At 44.7% G+C, this 17,559-nt stretch overlaps 1 protein-coding gene across 2 annotated transcripts in view; it reads left to right on the top strand.

Moving 5' to 3' along the window:
- vkorc1l1 (vitamin K epoxide reductase complex, subunit 1L1) overlaps positions 1–17,559 on the top strand; it is a 52,058-nt gene that overhangs the window by 26,391 nt on the left and 8,108 nt on the right. The window lies entirely within an intron of this gene.

The raw sequence follows: 17,559 nt of genomic DNA, 5'->3' as shown, positions 1-17,559 counted from the left end.
CATTGTAGCCTTATCTTTCTCCTGCGTCCGGGAGTTGTGTTTCCAATAACCCAACATTCTCCCCAAAGAACTGTCGGGCGGGATATATCCCCCTTTAACATTATTTGCAGATCAATCGTTACAAAGGCAACTCCCCTTGCCTCCTATTATTGCAAATTTAATTAATCTGGCCAATTATATGCTTTTTGAGACTTCAACTGTTAACATTCAATCACCAACAAACAAATGTGCATTCAAACCGAATCACAAAGGGTTAAACTTTCTACTAGCTGTACAGCACTCACTCACTCTCACTCACTCACTCACTCTCACACCGTATCTCACAGACACTTTGAGCTTCCTGCAACGACTGCTCTAGCTTTTGAATATTTTTCTGGACGTCTGGCCATAAGTTACGTTACGAAGTGCACCCTCAGTAGCCCTTCAGCTACTAGCCCTTCTGACACGGGCTGATTTCCATTGGTATATGCTTTATTTTATATATCGCCAATTCCCCGTACTTTCCGTACGTCCCGACCACCAAGGCAATACTTAAAGGACTCTTTTCTTACCTTGGTCTGTACACAGAGTTACCTGGTTGTTTCGGTGAGCCCCGTCCCGCGGCAATTCCTCAGCAAATACCGCTGCCCCTGGTCGTCCGGATATATCCTTTAAGACCTTTCCCTACCCGGGTCTTGTGCGCAAGAGTTGCCTGACCGAACCCACCGCGTCTGCCCGCCTTGTTTCCAGGGCCTCTCAGACCGGATCGTACTCGCCCAAACAGTGAACGACAAGCAAGGGAGTCGGAGATCACCGAAATCGGCGAGGTGTACCTCCCCAGTTGTCCCAAGAGTGTTGAGCGGTCGGAGTTTTGAATCCCGGATGAGCCCCCAATTGTGAGAAACCGAACTCACTCTCAAATCAGCCTGAGACAAAGCCTTGGAAATAAGAACAATTTATTACGGCCTTGCAAGTACCGGACACCTCCGCAATCAAGCACAAATGCGTGCGAAAACAAAGCAAGCATTCTTATTCAGTTTGCAAGTTGCGGAATCACGCCTCCCTTTTCCCATCCTGTCATAAGCCAATTTACCTCACTTGTTTTTTTCTCTAGTTATTTTCTTATGTGGCCATCCTGCTGACCTTGTATGTCTGCATTCTTTGTTCCTTGTTTGTTACAGCTTGTTCTTTTATCCAGTTTCTCTTACCATACTATAAGCTTTATTGTGAAATGCCCCTACTGCTGCTTTTGTGGTCAACTACAACACTTTAAAGTTATTTTTTAGTTTAAAACTTTTTCTTAAGCAAAAACCTTTATATTCATTAAAATCTTAGCCTTAAGTATGCGGCAAGAATACTGCGACTATTTGTGTAATGTTCCCCACCTGCAGAAACTACATTTCTAACCTCCCACAATCCCATTTAAAAGGGATATGGATATGAAGGGTTCAGAGGGATATGGGCCAAATGCTGGCAAATGGGACAAGATTAATTTAGGATTTCTGGTCAGCATGGGCAAGTGGGACTGAAGGGTCTGTTTCCATGCTGTGTAACTGTGTGACTCTAGTCTGTTAATACTAACCTATGACTATAACGTTTGAGGCCCAGCAAGCTGACCTGCATAATTAAAAGCATTCAGAATCTCCTGAAATGGAAACAATCATGTGCACTTGCAAATTGGGGAGCAAGAATGCAGATGTCTCCATTGTAGGGAAAATGTCCTGAGGATAGTTTTAAAGATGATCTCAAAATAGAATTAGCACATGTAATGCTAGGAAAGGACTAACGTTTTGTTCAGTCTCGATGGCTTGTTTGAATAGAACACAAATGTAAATTAGGGTTCAAGATAACATGCTAATAGACTCTGGTGACAGGCTGCCCTGCCTTATCTGGATTTGTGTGTGATCCCTTCCTAAAGAGCTGAGAAACCAGGACCAAGGTTTGAGCAATGCTTACGAAATATGTCATCATTTACCTGAGTTATTGTGACAACCTTTGCAGCATCCCCTGCCCCGTTACTTATTTTGTCAATTATTGTTCTGCTAACTGTGACAGAGATCAATAAGTAATTGTTAATTTCCAATTTTGATTTATTCTTTCAGAAATGACTTACTACCTTTCAGTTAGGGGAAATTGGAGCTTATGCATCTCCTGATGGGAGGATCCTGGTGCAAATGTTAACCGAATCCAACCTGATTGGCACCAAGACAATTTGATGAATCAGATTTATGCATTAATTCCTCTTAGGCTTTGAGATGAATTTTTTTTATTGTATCAATTTAATCTATGTAGGAGCCAGCAACCTGTGAATTGTAACATTCTGAGAACAGACGGTTCCAAGAGGTTGTTACATTTTGCTACTGGATTGTCACATTTAATCCTGCCTAGCAATGGGGATGGATCTGTTGTGAAGTTTTCATTCAATTACTCAAAATTTCCAGTGTTATTGAACAGACAACTTGAGGCATTTGGATAGTCAATCAGGGGAGAAGGTTACTTTTTAAAGTTGGTAGCCAGTAAAGTACAAGGAGCATGAGGATGAGAATCAGTCCCAGAAAGGTCCTGCTCTAACTGGGACTCTGGAGATTTCAAGGAGCACAGGAGTTATTTGGGTTAAGGCTCAGGAAATTTCATGGAAGCTGAGTTCTCAGAAGAATCTACCAGTAATGGCTCAGTGTAGCTAAGTGTGAGTGAAGGAAATTGCAAAATTAATTGTATTTGGTCTTTATGAGGGTGGCACGGTGGCTCAGTGGTTAGTGCTGCTGCCTCACAGCTCCAGGGATGCAAGTTCATTTCAACCTTAGGTGACTCTGGAGTTTGCATGTTCTCCAGGTGCCTCTGTTTCCTCCCCTAGTCCCGACATTTGTCAGTAGTGCCTAGGGTGTGCAGGCTAGGCAGATTAGCCAAAGTAAATGAAGGATTACGGGGATAAGGTGGGACTTTGGGTCTGGATGGGGATGGTCTTCAGTGGGTTGGTGCAGAGTTGATAGCCTTAGTAGCCCCTTTCTGTACTGAAGGGATTCTGTCTGCCGTGGGAAGTTGTGTTGTACAGTAATGTTTATTGTTTGTTCATAACTTCTAAATCTTCTGATTTTATTCTCTTAGGTATCTGTTGTTTTTTTTCAAAACAAAAGGATGACTTATCCTTGGCCAAATCATAATATAAATTTGGCGATCTGGTGCACAATCATAACATATAATCTATCTGCTAAAGCCTTTGACAGTATTAAGGTGGAGTTTCGGATTTGTCCGGTGTCCATGATGATTCGTTGTATCAGGGTATTAATCTTCTTACAGCATTGTAGGTTGCTTTATTATTTATGTGCAATAGATTTTTCTGTTAGGAAAATCAACCTTCAGAGAACTTTCACTAGTGTCCATTGCAATGTACACATCCCATTGTGGGTGGAGAACCAAGCTAATTCCTGTTCAAGACAATGCAAATGCCACTTGAACAAAGCTAAAATATGTAATTTTCATCAGGGACCTTGAGACTATGTACCATTGGAGGATGTACACAGAGACTAACTCGTTCTTCCTGTAATAAACGGCCAAATTTGAAGGGGCTAAAGTGAAGTCCAGTGCTTTTAATGGGGAAAATTTAAAAGCAAAGTGTAAGTCAACTGAGAGTTGATATAATGGAAACTATCTTTTAAATTCAGAATATTAGATTGCAAGAGTTAGAAACTGGTTCAGGTAGGAGACAGTGAGGTCTGTAGATGCTGGAGATCAGAGTTGAGAGTGTGGTGCTGGAAAAGCACAGCAGGTCAGGCAGCATCCGAGGAGCAGGAAAATCGATAGCCCTTTTTCATTTTAGAGCCCTTGACTGTAAAACAAGAATAACCTCCACTATTTATATTCTGGGGTTTTGAATATACCTTTTTGAAATCTGCAACTTTTTTGGAGACATAAAAATGGAAATGAACTGGGTGTTTAAAGTCAAATGTTTGCGTAATTCCACAGCCTTGCTCAAAGGTAAAAGTAGTCTAAACCTTTCTTTTCTGCCATGACCTACATTAGAGATGGCAATTATTTTGCTACAATTACCTGGCCTCAAAGTTTAATCACTGAACCTCATTAATCAAGAAAAAAAACCTTGGGAGTCTCCCTATTGCAGCATCTAATTATTTCCAACATGATTTTTGCTTAGTTCGACTAGTTTATCCAGATGTTTCTTGAGGTTTTTTTGAAGAGGTGACAAAGACAACTGAAGGCAGAGTGACAGGTGTTGTCTACATGGACTTCAGCAAAGGGTTTGACAAGATTCTGCATGGTAGACTGGTTTAGTAAGGTTATATCACGTGGGATTCAGGGGGAGGTAAACAACTGGATGCAAAATTGGATTGAAGATCAGAGAGAGGGTGATGGTAGAGGGTTGCTTTTCAGACTGGAGCCCTTGACCATCACGTATATAAGTGATTTGGATGTGAACACAGGAGGTATGGTTAGTAAGTTTTCAGATGGTGATGTAGTGGACAGTCAAGATTATCCTAGAGAACAATGGGACCTTGATCAGATGGGCCAATGGGCTGAGGACTGGTAGATGGAATTTAATTTAGATAAATGGGAGGTGCTGCATTTTGGTAGGGCAAACCAGGGCAGAAGGTATACAGTTAATGGTGGGGTCCTGGGGAGTGTTGCCATAGAAACTGCGGGGCACAGGTGCATAGTCCCCGGAAAGTGAAATCTCAAGTAGACAAGGTGGTGAAGGCGGTGTTTAGCACACTTGCCCTTCTTGGTCAGAACTCTGAATATCAGAGTTGGGATGTCATGTGGTTGTACGGGGCATTGGTGAGGCAACTTTTAGAATACTATGTACAATTCCAGTCGCTCTTGTATAGGAAAATGATATTAAACTTGAGAAGGTGCAGGAAGGATTTACAGTTGCCAGGACTGAAATATTTAAATTATAGAGAGATTGAAAAGGCTGCGGCATTTTCTCCCCTGGGGTGTCCGAGACTGAGGGATGGCATTATAGAGAGGTTGATAAATCATGTGGGGTATGGATAGACTGAATAGCCATGATCTTTTGGGGGAGTCCAAAGCTACAATAAATGACGTGGAAGTGCAGGTGGAACTTTGGATATGGAAGGCTCCTTTGTGGCCTTGGTCGGAGGTGTGGGAGCAGGTTTTGCAATTCCTGCGGTGGCAGGGGAAGGTGCTAGGAGGGGATGGTGGCTTGTTAGGGGGAGGCATGGACCTGACTAGGTAGTCATGGAGGAAACTATCTTTGTGGAAAATGGATAGGGGTGGGGAGGGAAATATATCCATGGTGGTGGGGTCCATTTGTAGGTGGCAGAAATGTCGGAGGATGATGTGATTTATGCGGAGGTTGGTGGGGTGGAAGGTGAGGAGCGGGGGTGTTCATTCCTTGTTGCAGTTTGAAGGGTGGGCTTCAAGGGCGGAGGTGCTGATCGTGGATGTGATGTTGGAGGGCATCTTCAACCACGTGGGAGAGGAAATTTCGGTCTTTAAGGAAGGAGGCCTTCTGGTGTGTTCTGTGGTGGAACTGGAACTGGGAGCAGATGTGGAGGAATTTGCAATATGGGTAACATTTTTGCAGGAGGTAGGGTGGGAGGAGATGTAGTCCAGGTAGCTGTTGGAGTTGGTGGCTTTGTAAAAAAAATGTCAGTGTTGAGTCGGTCTCGTGGATGGAGATGGAGAGGTTGATGAAGGGGAGGGAGGTGCCAGAGATGGTCCAGGTGAATTTTAAAGTCGGGGTGGAATATGTTGGGGAAGTTAATGTACTGTTCGACCTCTTTGTGGGAGCACGAGGTGGCCTCGATGTGGTCATTAATGTAGTGGAGGAAGAGGTGCGGGGGTGTTGCCGGTGTAACTCCCAACCCTGCCGTGTCTTCACCATTCACCCAGACCACCCCCTCACTGAAGACGAATGTTTAGTCCTCAGCCTTTTATCACTCTATGGTCCCAGATTAATGAGTTTGGCACACGCTGCAATCTTAAATGTTTCTTCCTCCGCCTCCGTGCCAACTTTTCCAACCAAGACACCCGACCTCCCACAGAGGACCCCTTCTCCCACCTCCAACACCACCCCCCATCCACCTGGACACCACATGCCGACCTGTTAGCCACCCTTGACCTCTTCATTTCAAACTGCCGTCGTGACATCAACCGCCTCAACCTGTCAACTGCCTCCCACGCTCCAACCTCGCCCTCAATGCGCAGCCCTCCACTCCCTCCGCTCCAACCCCAGCCTTACCATCAAACCAGTGGACAAAGGGGGTGCAGTAGTGGTGTGGCCAGGTGAAGCCAGGTGCCAACTCGAAGACATCTCCTCCTACTGCCTGCTCGACCATGACCTAACACCACCATTACTAAACCATCGTCTCCCAGACCAGAAACAACCTCAACACCTCAGGGTATCTCCCATCCATAGCTTCCAACCTCAAGAGTTCGGGAACCCTGCACCGCCTGACTCTACCTCCTTCCAAAGATCCACAAGCCTGACTACCATGGCCGACCCATCATCTCAGCCTGCTCCTGCCCCACCGAACTCATCTCCCCCTACCTCGATACTGTTCTATTCCTCCCACCCCAGTCCAGGAACTCCCCACATATATTGGGACACCAGCCACATCCTCCACCTCCTCCAAGACTTCCGGTTCCCTGGCCCCCAATGCCTTATCTTCACCATGAACATCCAGTCCCTCTACATCTCCATCCGCCACGACCAGGGCCTCCAAGCCCTCCATTTCTTCTTATCCCGGCATCCCCAGCAGTATCTTTCCACTGAAACTCTTATTTGTTTGGCTGAACTGGTCCTCACCCTCAACAATTTCTCATTTCAATCCTGCCACTTTCTCCAGACGAAACAGGTAGTCCTGGGCACTGCATGGGCCTCAGCTATGCCTGTCTCTTTGTCGGCTATGTAGAACAGTCCATCTTCCAGAGTTACACCGACACAACTCATCTTCCTCCACTACATTAATGACTGCATTGGTGTCACCTTGTGATCCCACAAGGAGGTCGAACAATTCATCAACTTCACCAAGACATTCCACTCCGACCTTAAATTCATCTGGGCCATCTCTGACACCTCCCTCCTCTTCCTAGACATCTCCATCCACGAGGACCGACTCAACCCTGACATTTTTTACAAAACCACTGACTCCCACAGCCACCTGGATTATACCTCCTCCCACCCTACCTCCTGCAACAATGCTATCCTGTATTCCCAATTCCTCCACCCCGGTGTATCTGCTCCCAGGAGGACCAGTTCCACCACCACATACCAGATGGCCTCTTTTGAAGACCAAAATCTCCCCTCCCACGTGGTTGAAGATGCCCTCCAACGCATCTCATCCAATACCCACACCTCCACTGTTGAAGCCCACCCCTCAACTGCAACAAGGACAGAACCCCCCCCAGTCGTCACCTTCCACCCCACCAACCTCTGCATAAATCGTATCATCCTCCGACATTTCCGCCACCTACAAATGGACCACACCACCACAGATATATTACCCTCCCTATCCCTATCTACTTTCCGCAAAGACTGTTCTCTCCGCGACTACCTGGTAAGGTCCATGCCCCGCTAACAACCCACCCTCCTCTCCCGGCACCTTCCCCTGCCACTGCAGAAATTGCAAAGCCTGCGCCCTCCCCTCTGTCCAAGGCCCCAAAGGAGCCTTCCACAACCCTCAAAGTTTCAGCTGCACTTCCACACATCATTTATTGTATCCGTTGCTCCCGATGCGTTCTTCTCTACAATGGGGAGACTGGACGCCTTCTCGCAGAGCACTTCAGTGAACATCTCTGGGTCACTCGCACCAATCGACCCCACCACCCCATGGCCAAACGTTTCAACTCCCCCTCCCACTCTGCCGAGGCCATGCAGGTCCTGGGCCTTCTCCACTGCAGCTCCCTCACCACCCGAGACCTGGAGGAAGAAAGCCTTATCTTCCGCCTCAGGACCCTTCAACCCCAGGGCATCAATGTAGACTTCACCAGTTTCCTCATTTCCCCCCCCCCCACCCCCAGTTCCAATCTTCCAGCTCAGCACTGCCCTCATGACCTGTCCCACTCGTCAATCTTGCTTCCCACCTATCCGTTGCACCCTCCCCTCCAACCTATCATCTTTATCTTTATCCCCACCTCCATCCACCTATTGCACTCTCAGCTACCTTCTCCCTCCCCCCCCCCCCCCCCCCCCATTTATCTCTCCACCCCATTCCTGATGAAGGGCTTCGGTCCGAAAGGTCGATTCTCCTGCTCCTCAGATGCTGCCTGACCTGCTGTCTTTTTCCAGCAACACACACACAACTTAAAAACTGGTTCAACTAACACATGAAGACTGACGTTAGTAAATCTCTTGTTACCAAGAGTGACCAGCATTTGAAATAATATAGTCATAGAGCCATTCAGCATAGAAACAGACCATTTGGTTCAACTGGCTCATGCCAATCAGGCATCCCATTCTGACCGAATCCCCATTTGCCAGCAGTTGGCCCATATCCCTCTAACCCCTTTCGGATCCATATGCCCATCCAGATGTCTTTAAAATCCTGTAATTTTACCTGCCTCCTCCTCTTCCTCTGGCAGCTATTTCCATAGAGTCATCACTTTCTGTGAAAATGTTACCCCTCTAGTGCTTTTAGAATCTTTCCCCTCTCCCATTAAACCTATGCTCTCTAGCTTTGGACTCCCCCAAAAGATCATGGCTATTCACTCAATCCATGCCCCGCATGATTCAATCAACCTCTCTATAATGCCACCCCTCAGCCTCTGACACCACAGGGGCAAAAATGTCCCAGCCTTTTCAATCTCTCTATAATTTAAATATTTCAGTCCTGGCAACTGTAAATCCTTTCTGCACCTTCTCAAGTTTAATATCGTCTTTCCTATAGAAGAGTGACCAGAATTGTACGTAGTATTCTAAAAGTGGCCTCACCAATGCCCTGTAAAACCACAACGTGACATCCCAACTCTGATATTCAGTGTTCTGTCCAAGAAGGGCAAGTGTGCTAAACACAGCCTTCACCACCCTGTCTACTTGAGATTTCACTTTCCAGGGACTATGCACCTGCGCCCCTCGGGTACTCTTTGTTTGTATTCGTCCTGCCCTGGTTTGCCCTACCAAAATGCAGCACCTCCCATTTATCTAAATTAAATTCCATCTACCAGTCCTCGGCCCATTGGCCCATCTGATCAAGGTCCCGTTGTTCTCTAGGATAATCTTGACTGTCCACTACACCACCATCTGAAAACTTACTAACCATACCTCCTGCGTTCACATCCAAGTCACTTATATATGTGATGGTCAAGGGCTCCAGTCTGAAAAGCAACCCTCTACCATCACCCTCTCTCTGATCTTCAATCCAATTTTGCATCCAGTTGTTTACCTCCCCCTGAATCCCACGTGATATAACCTTACTAAACCCAGTCTACCATACAGAATCTTGTCAAACCCTTTGCTGATGTCCATGTAGAGAACACCTGTCACTCTGCCTCATCTTTGTCACCTCTTCAAAGTAAAACTCAATGAAACATCTGGATAAACTGGTACAGGTAAAAAAATCATATAGGAAATAATTGATACTGCAATGGGGAGACTCCCAAGATTTTTTTTCTTGATTAATGAGGGTCAGTGATTAAACTTTGAGGCCAGGTAATTGTAGCAAAATAATTGCCATCTCTAATGTAGGTCATGGCAGAAAAGAAAGGTTTGGACTATTTTTACCTTTGAGCAAGGCTGTGGAATTACGCAAATATTTGACCTTAAACACCCAGTTCCTTTTTAATTTTCATCTTTATGTCTCCACAAAAGTTACAGATTTCAAAAAGCTATATCCAAAACACCAGAATATAAATAGAAAAGCAGTTATTCTTGTTTTTGAAGACAAAAAGACTGCAGAAGCTGTAATCCAAAGTTGAAAAACAGGGGGCTGGAAGAACGCAGCAAGCCGGGCAGCATCAGGAGGTGGAGAAATCAATGTTGACTTGTTGACAGGCAAAAGTGAGGACTGCAGATGCTGGAAACCAGTCTAGATTAGAATGGTGCTGGAAAAGCACATCAGGTCAGGCAACATCCGAGGAGCAGGAAAATTGACGTTTCGGGCCAAAGCCCTTCATCAGGAAAGGGCTCCCATCTCCTGATGCTGACCGGCTTGCTGTGTTCTTCCAGCCTCCTGCTTGTCAACTATTCTTGTTTTAATTCAGTTTCAGCTCATTTATTGAATTTTCAGGGTTGTAACAGTTTGATGACTTTTTGAAGTTGGCAATAATTTGTGGTGATTTCAAATGTTTACCAGCATTATTGTTTTTCTAACCTGACCATTGTCAATTGTCTATGTGAATTTAATGTTTACGTGCTGGAGTTAGGGTGGGGTTGGATATGGGTTGTATGGGTGTGATTGTGCAGCTAAGGATAAGCTGTTTCAGGTTAGTGCTCAGAGTTCAAACTTAGTCTCACTTGTTGCTAAATACAATCTACTGATTTCCACTGTACATGCATTTGAAAATGCCTGATTAGATTTGGCTGTGGAAAATTATTTGCTCGACGTTATTTCATTTGGTTAGCACACTGCATGGCGATCTGTGGTATTGGAGGGGACTTGTATCAATGACGCAATGCAAAGCTGATGGACTTGAGAGGAGGGAATGTGTGAACATTTAGGGTGTAGGTTTGCTCGCTGAGCTGTAGGTTTGAACATTTTTTGATGCAAATTTTAGATACTGATATAATGTCATTATCACCATTTCAATCTCATTTTTGAAGATCCTAACTGCCTGAGGTTTCAGTGTGTATCTAGAGTTCTGTTTTGCAGTTTAGTGAGAAATATAATCCTGATATAATCAGTTTTTTCCTGACTGTGTGAAGGAGCATAGATCCTTTTTCAAACAAGTTGATAATTTTCCAATTGCATTTTGATCATTAGTCTGGCCCTTTATTTGAGGCAGTGATGTTTGTTGTCATTGCTCAAAGGTTATTCTAATCCTGAAAAAAATATTAATTGTTTGTTTGCTTCAATATATTCAGATCACTTCTCTGAACTGGACTTCTACTAAAAAGTAACAATGACCGTATGTTTTTGTTGTTACGTGTATCTGTGACTTTACATATTAAAGCTCAACAAAGGCAGGAGTCAGTTGAAAGGACATTAATCACATCCTGAACCTATCTGGTCTTGCCTTGTATGATAAATAAAGATGAAAGTTATTTAGAATCTAAGTGACTGTCTAACTTTAGATAGACTCCATGCCCTGAAATTTACTGTGCAAAGATTTCTACTTGAAGTAACTTCACCCAAACTTTATTCTTGAGCAATGGTTTGCATTATTTGGTTGTTTTTTGCAGCAGTGACGCAGAAACACGACAATGAAGTGACTGACAAACTTGTTTGAAAGTTATCTGAACTGTTTGAGGCTTTTGCTGTGATTGTAGAGAATATCTGTCCTCGCACGTAAGTGTGATGTATGCATTATTGATAATATTAGCTCCTTACAGCATGTGTGGAAATGTATTGATATCGCTTGCAAAAGTATCAACATTTAAAAGACATTTTGGATAAGTACGTGTATAGAAAAGATTGTGGAGGGATATGGGCCAAATGCAAGTAAGTGGGACTAGTTAAGTTTGTGGACATAGTCGACGTGGACTAGTTAGGCTGAATGGTATGATTCCATGCTGTTTGACTCTGACTCTATATGGTTTGCCATATGGATGTCAAGTTCTGTAAGTTAAGCTTGTCATAATCGGTGAAGTTTGGAGGTCAGGCGCTGAGGCTGAAAGTGCCCATATCGTGATGTAGGATATGTTTGAAGCTGATGACAATTCTGACTAAAAGCAAGCTTTGATTTTTATTGTAGGTTAAACAAGTAGTGGTAGAATTAATAGAAATGTCTGCGATTATATAATGCTGGCAGTTATCCAGGCTATTACTGTAAACTCCACTGTTAATGATTAATGCAGGTCTTAATGCAAAAGCTAACACTATTTTTTTAGCATTAAATCACATCCAGGTCAACTTTATGTCACGAACAATGCTGCTTCTGACTTGCTTCTCAATTGGTTTTCTGCATTGCAGTTTCTAACTCGGTCATCAGTTGAAGAGGCCTGAAGATGTAGGAGTTTTCAGAATTGGAAAGTTGATGCTGTCCTGGATTCATCAAAACGTATAATCTCCCAGTCAGTTTTAAAAAAAATCATTTGGTGCCAGAACACATTAGTTCCTTGAAAGTGGAGGCACAGGTAGACAGGTTGGTGAAGATGGCGTTTGGCTCTCTTGCCTCATTGGCTGGAACTTTTGAGTATAGGAGTTGGGATGTCATGTTGCAGTTGTACACATCATTGGTGAGGCCTACTTTCCTTGGCAAATATGTTGTTAAATTTGAGAGGGCTTACAAAAGATTTACAAAAGATATTGCTGGGACTGGAGGGTTTGAGTTCTAGGGAACGGTTGGGGCTTTTTTACCTGGAGCATCGGAGGCTGAGGGATGACCTTAGAGGTTTATAAATCATGAAGGGCATGGGTAGGGTGAATGGCTTACGTCTTTTTCTAATTAGAGCGGAGGCATAGGTTTAAGGTGAGGGAACAACTTTGAAAGGACCTGAGGAGTAACTTTCATACAGAGGATGTTTATGGAATGAGCTGCCAGAGGTGGTGATGGAGGCTGGTACAATTGCAGTATGTAAAGGGCATCTGGATAGGTACGTGAAGAGGAAGGGTAGGGAGGAATATGAGCCAAATGCTGGAAAATGGGATGAGGTCAGATTGGGATGTCTGAAGGGTCTGTTTTCATATTGTATGACTATAACTGATTTGTAGACTTGTCTGAGTTGCATCTGTTTAATTTGTTATAGCTTTCCTTTTTATTATTCTGGTATCTTTTTTTCTTTTCCCTCTTGTATCGTCCTCAACTAGTTAAGTAGTTTTCATTATTCAAGGTACATTTCTTTTTGTTTGGTAATCATGCTAATCTGTTTTATTCCATTTCAGAAGTATCCTCTTTGACTTATTCCTCAATTATCTTTTTTTAAAAAGTCCACTCAAATTCATTCGAGTGCTGACTAAGGCCTACCATGCTATTCCACCCAGTTCTTTTGTTACCCCTGCAAAGTTAATTGGTGTCACGTATCAGGACTTCTGACTGTCATGGAATGTAAAGTGGCACGAGTTGTAATTTGTGAAAAGTAACACTCTGAAAGGGAAAAGGTCTCAAAATAGCAGAATTGGGAAATGTAGTTTAATAAGTGTGAAGCAGGGAATAAGAATGGAAGTTAGTTTAAAGGGTCCATGGATATTTCCCACTCATGATGTTTCAGTTCATTAGTTTAGTTTGAGGTGTTTCATGAGAATATCCCTATGGAAAATATCACATTCCATTTGTTTGATCATCTGACAGAATCCCTGAATGTGGAATAAGTCAGACAGACAGCACACTCGCTTGTTCGGAACACAAAGGATAAAGGAGAATGAAACATGGCTGGGGAGGAACCCTGAACTAGTTAGGGTAAATATTGAGTGACCCAGTCATGAGAAGCATATTCTTCTTGTTCTGTTTCAGTTGAGTGAGATTTGATTACATTTTTGCTCTCTGCTCTAGCCATTTGTCTGTAAATGAAAACCACTTATGAGTATACAAGTATATGCAAAAGCAGATTAACAATTTGTAATTGGCTTTGTCTCTAAAGAGTTTCTGTCTGGATGTAGTGGAGAAGTACATGTATGAAAGGTAGTCTCTCCAGTTTAATTCTGAGTTTCAATTGTTGCATCCTTGAGTTATGCTATCATGTAATTTTTTAAAAATTCGTCCATGGAGTGTGACCCCCTGGCTGGGAAAGCAATTATTTCCTGTCCCTAGTTGCACTTGAAGGTGATAGTAAAGCTGTCGTCTTGAATGCTGCAATTCATTTAGTGTAGGTCCACCCACAATGCTGGAGTTCCAGGGTTTTGATTCTGCGATACCGAAAGAATGTCAATATATTTCCACGTCAGGATATTCAGTGGCTTGGAGAGGTACTCAGAAATAATGATGTTTCCAGGTAGCTGCTGCATTACCATTCGAAGGAGTCTAGCTGAGTTTCTACAGTGTATCTTGTAGATGGTACACACTCCTGTGACTGAATGTTTATGGTTGAGCTGCCAATCAAGCAGGATGCTTTGACCTGGGTGGTGCCAAGCTGCTTGAGCATTGTTGAGCTGCATTCGTTCACATAAGTGGGGGGGTGTTGTTTCACTTTCCCGACCTTACCTTGTAGATGGTGTCAGGTATTGGAAAATCAGAAGGTGAGTTATTCGTTGCAGCACTCCTAGCCTTTGACCTGCTGTTGTAGCCACAGTATTTATATGCCTTGTTCATTTTATTGATCAATAGTAATCCATCAAGGTGTTGTTAGTGGGTGATTCGACAATGATAATGCCATTGAATGTCAAGGGGTGAAGGTTAGTTTCTGTTTTGTTGGAATGGTCACTAACTGGCACTTATATGGCACAAATGTTACTTGCCATTTGTAATCCTATCAAGGTATTGTCAGCCTATCCTCAGTAAAGGTCTCACCTCCATCCCACTATGCTCTCGGGTCAACGAATTCCACGTGCGCTGCGACATTGAATTTTTCTTTCTCCACCTCCGCACTTCTTCCATCAGAACTCTCACCCACCCTCCGAGGATCCCCTTTTCCTGCCTCCAACATACTCCGTCCACTTGGACACCCCATGTCGGTCTGTTACCCACCATCAATCTCTTCATCTCCAGCTGCCACCATGACATGGACCGCCTCAACCTGTCCACCCCTATTACCACCCCAACCCCTCTCACCCTTGCAATGCGCAGCTCTCTGCTCCCTCCACTCCAACCCCAACCTCCTCATCAAACCAGCAGACAAGGTTGGTGGTGGTGGGGGGCGCAGTGGTAGATTGGCACATCGTCCTCTGCACCGCTGAAGCCAGGTGTTACATAGATATTACTTTCTACTGCCCCCTCAATTACAATCTCCCCCTCCCATCACAAAACTGTCATCTCCCAGTCCATCCACAACCTCATCACCTCAGGGGATCTCCCATCCACAACCTCCAACCACACAGTCCTCGAACCCCACACTGCCTGGTTCTATCTCTTAGCCAAAATTCATAAACCTGACTGCCCTGGTTAACCCATCGTCTCTCCCTGCTCCTGCCCCACCAAACGTATCTCCTCATATCTTCACACCATCATGTCCCCCTTAGTCTAGGGACTCCCCACCTATGTACGGAACACCACCTATGCCCTTTCCCTCCTCTGACTTTCATTTCCCCAGCCTCCAAAGGCCTTGTCTTCACCATGGGCATCCAGTCCCTGAACACATCTACCTGCATTGATGAAGGCCTCCAAGCCCTCAGTTTCTTCCTCTCATGCCCACCCAACCAGTGCACTTCCATCGACACTCTCATTCGACTTGCTGAACTGTACTCGCCCTCAACAATTTCTCCTTCCAATCCTCCCACTTCCTCCAGACCACAGAATTAGCTATGGGCACCTGCATGGGCCCCAGCTATGACTGCCTCTTTGGGTACATGGAACAGTCCATCCATCTTCAGCAGCTACACCAATACCTTCCCTATCTTTTCCTCTGCTAAATCGATGACTGTATCGGCGCTACCTCTTGTTCCCACAAGGAGGTTGAACAGTTCATCAATTTTACAAACACCTTCCACTCTACCTCAAGTTTACCTGGACCATCTCAGACACTTCCCGACCTTTCCATCTCCATTTCTGGCAACGGACTCAACATGGACATCCACTACAAACCCACCAACTCCCACAGCTATATGGACGACACCACCTCCCCACCCTGCCTCCTGTAAAAATGCTATCCCTTATTCACAATTTCTCCACCGCATCTGCTCCCAGGAGGACCAATTCCATCACAGAACATTCCAGATGGCCTCCCTCTTCAAAGACTGCGATGTCCCCTCCCATGTGGTCGACTATGCCCTCCAGTGCATTTCCTACATTTCATGCAATTCTGCCCTCGAACCTCACCAAGGACAGAACCCCCTGCTCATCTTCCACCCCATCAACCTCGAGGTGCATCGCATCATTCTCTGCTATTTCTGCCATCTACAAACAGACCCTACCACCAGAGATATTTCCCTCCCTGCCCCATCTGTGTTTTGGAGAGACCATTCCCTCCATGACCCCTTGTTAGGTCCACGCCCCCACCCAACCCTCCTGGTACTTTCCCCTGCCACTACAGGAAGTGCAAAACATGCGCCCACACCTCCCCCCTCGCCTCCGTCCAAGGGCCCAAAGGGTCCTTCCACATCCAACAGAAATTCACCTGTATTTCCACACACGTCATCTACTGTGTCTGTTGCACCTGATGTGGTCGTCTCTACACTAGGGAGACAGGACGCCAACTCGCGGATCATTTCAGAGACCTCTCTGGGACACCTGCGTTAACCAACCCCACCGCCCTGAGGCTGAACATTTTAACTCCCACTCTGCCAAGGACATGCAGGTCCTGGGCCGCCTTCATCGCCAAACCCTAACCACCCTCCTAACCACCTGGAGGAAGATGTGGATTTCACCAGTTGCCCCATTTCCCCACCCTCCACCTCCCAGTCCCAGATTTCCAACTTGGCACCATCCTCTTGAATTGTCCCACCTGTCCATCTTCCTTCCCACCTATTCCGCTCCACCCTTTCTCTGCACCCGTCAACTCACTGCTATCCATGTGCATACCCAGCAGTCGCTTAAATGTCCCTAACTGACTCTGCTTCCACAACCACCGCTGGCAATTCATTCCATGCATTCACAACTCTCTGCATAAAGAACCTACCTCTGACGTATCCTCTACACCTTCCTCCTAATATCTTAAAACTATGACCCCTTGTGCCAGTCAATCCTGCCCTGGGGAACAAAGGAATCAGAGAGCAGATGAGAATTATTTTACCCAGCAAATTATGCGCTGCCTGAAGGGATACTAAAAACTGATTTGATGTCATTGTAACTTTGAAAGGGGAATTTGACTTTACTTAAGTGAAATATTTGTAGAGTTTTGAGAAAAGACCAGGACTGAGAGATTAACTGACCAGCTTTTTCAAAGAGCTAGACAGGTGTGATTGCATGAATGGCCTCCTTAGTGTGTGACTGTTCTAAATCCGATTGAACTGCTGCTTATCTGAGATTTCTATCTCTATTTTGTTACCATTACAACAAGTGGATGGTCTTCAGAAATTTACCTCTCTCCCTCAGATATAAACATATTTTGCCTGCTCTGATATGAGTACTTAAGCTCCTATTAAATAAATAGGAGATACGCAGCAGATCTGTTAATGTTTTGAGTTCAGTGTACCTTCTGAATCAAAGAAGAGTCTTATCAGACTTGAAGCATTTACTCTCTTCCTCTTTCTAGAGATGCTACCAGATCTGCTGAATTAGTACAACATGTTTTATTCCAGGTCTCCAACATCCACAGTACTTTGTTTTCATTTCATCTGCATCAAGTTCAGCCTACTGGCAACTTTTACTCTGGCCCACTGTCTGATCACATTCTTGCACCAGTGTGATTTTTAAAATTTTTGTCTTTTGCTTCCCAGTCCAAACATTCCTGTTGCGGAAATTGACGGACCAATT

The sequence above is a fragment of the Chiloscyllium plagiosum genome, unplaced genomic scaffold (genome assembly GCF_037043375.1).
Source record: "Chiloscyllium plagiosum isolate Xiang-an unplaced genomic scaffold, Cpla_swu_hap1 HiC_scaffold_31, whole genome shotgun sequence".
NCBI classification, from domain to species: domain Eukaryota; kingdom Metazoa; phylum Chordata; class Chondrichthyes; order Orectolobiformes; family Hemiscylliidae; genus Chiloscyllium; species Chiloscyllium plagiosum.
The sequence above is the reverse complement of the archived record's forward strand: the minus strand, read 5'-3'. Positions and strand labels throughout refer to the sequence as shown.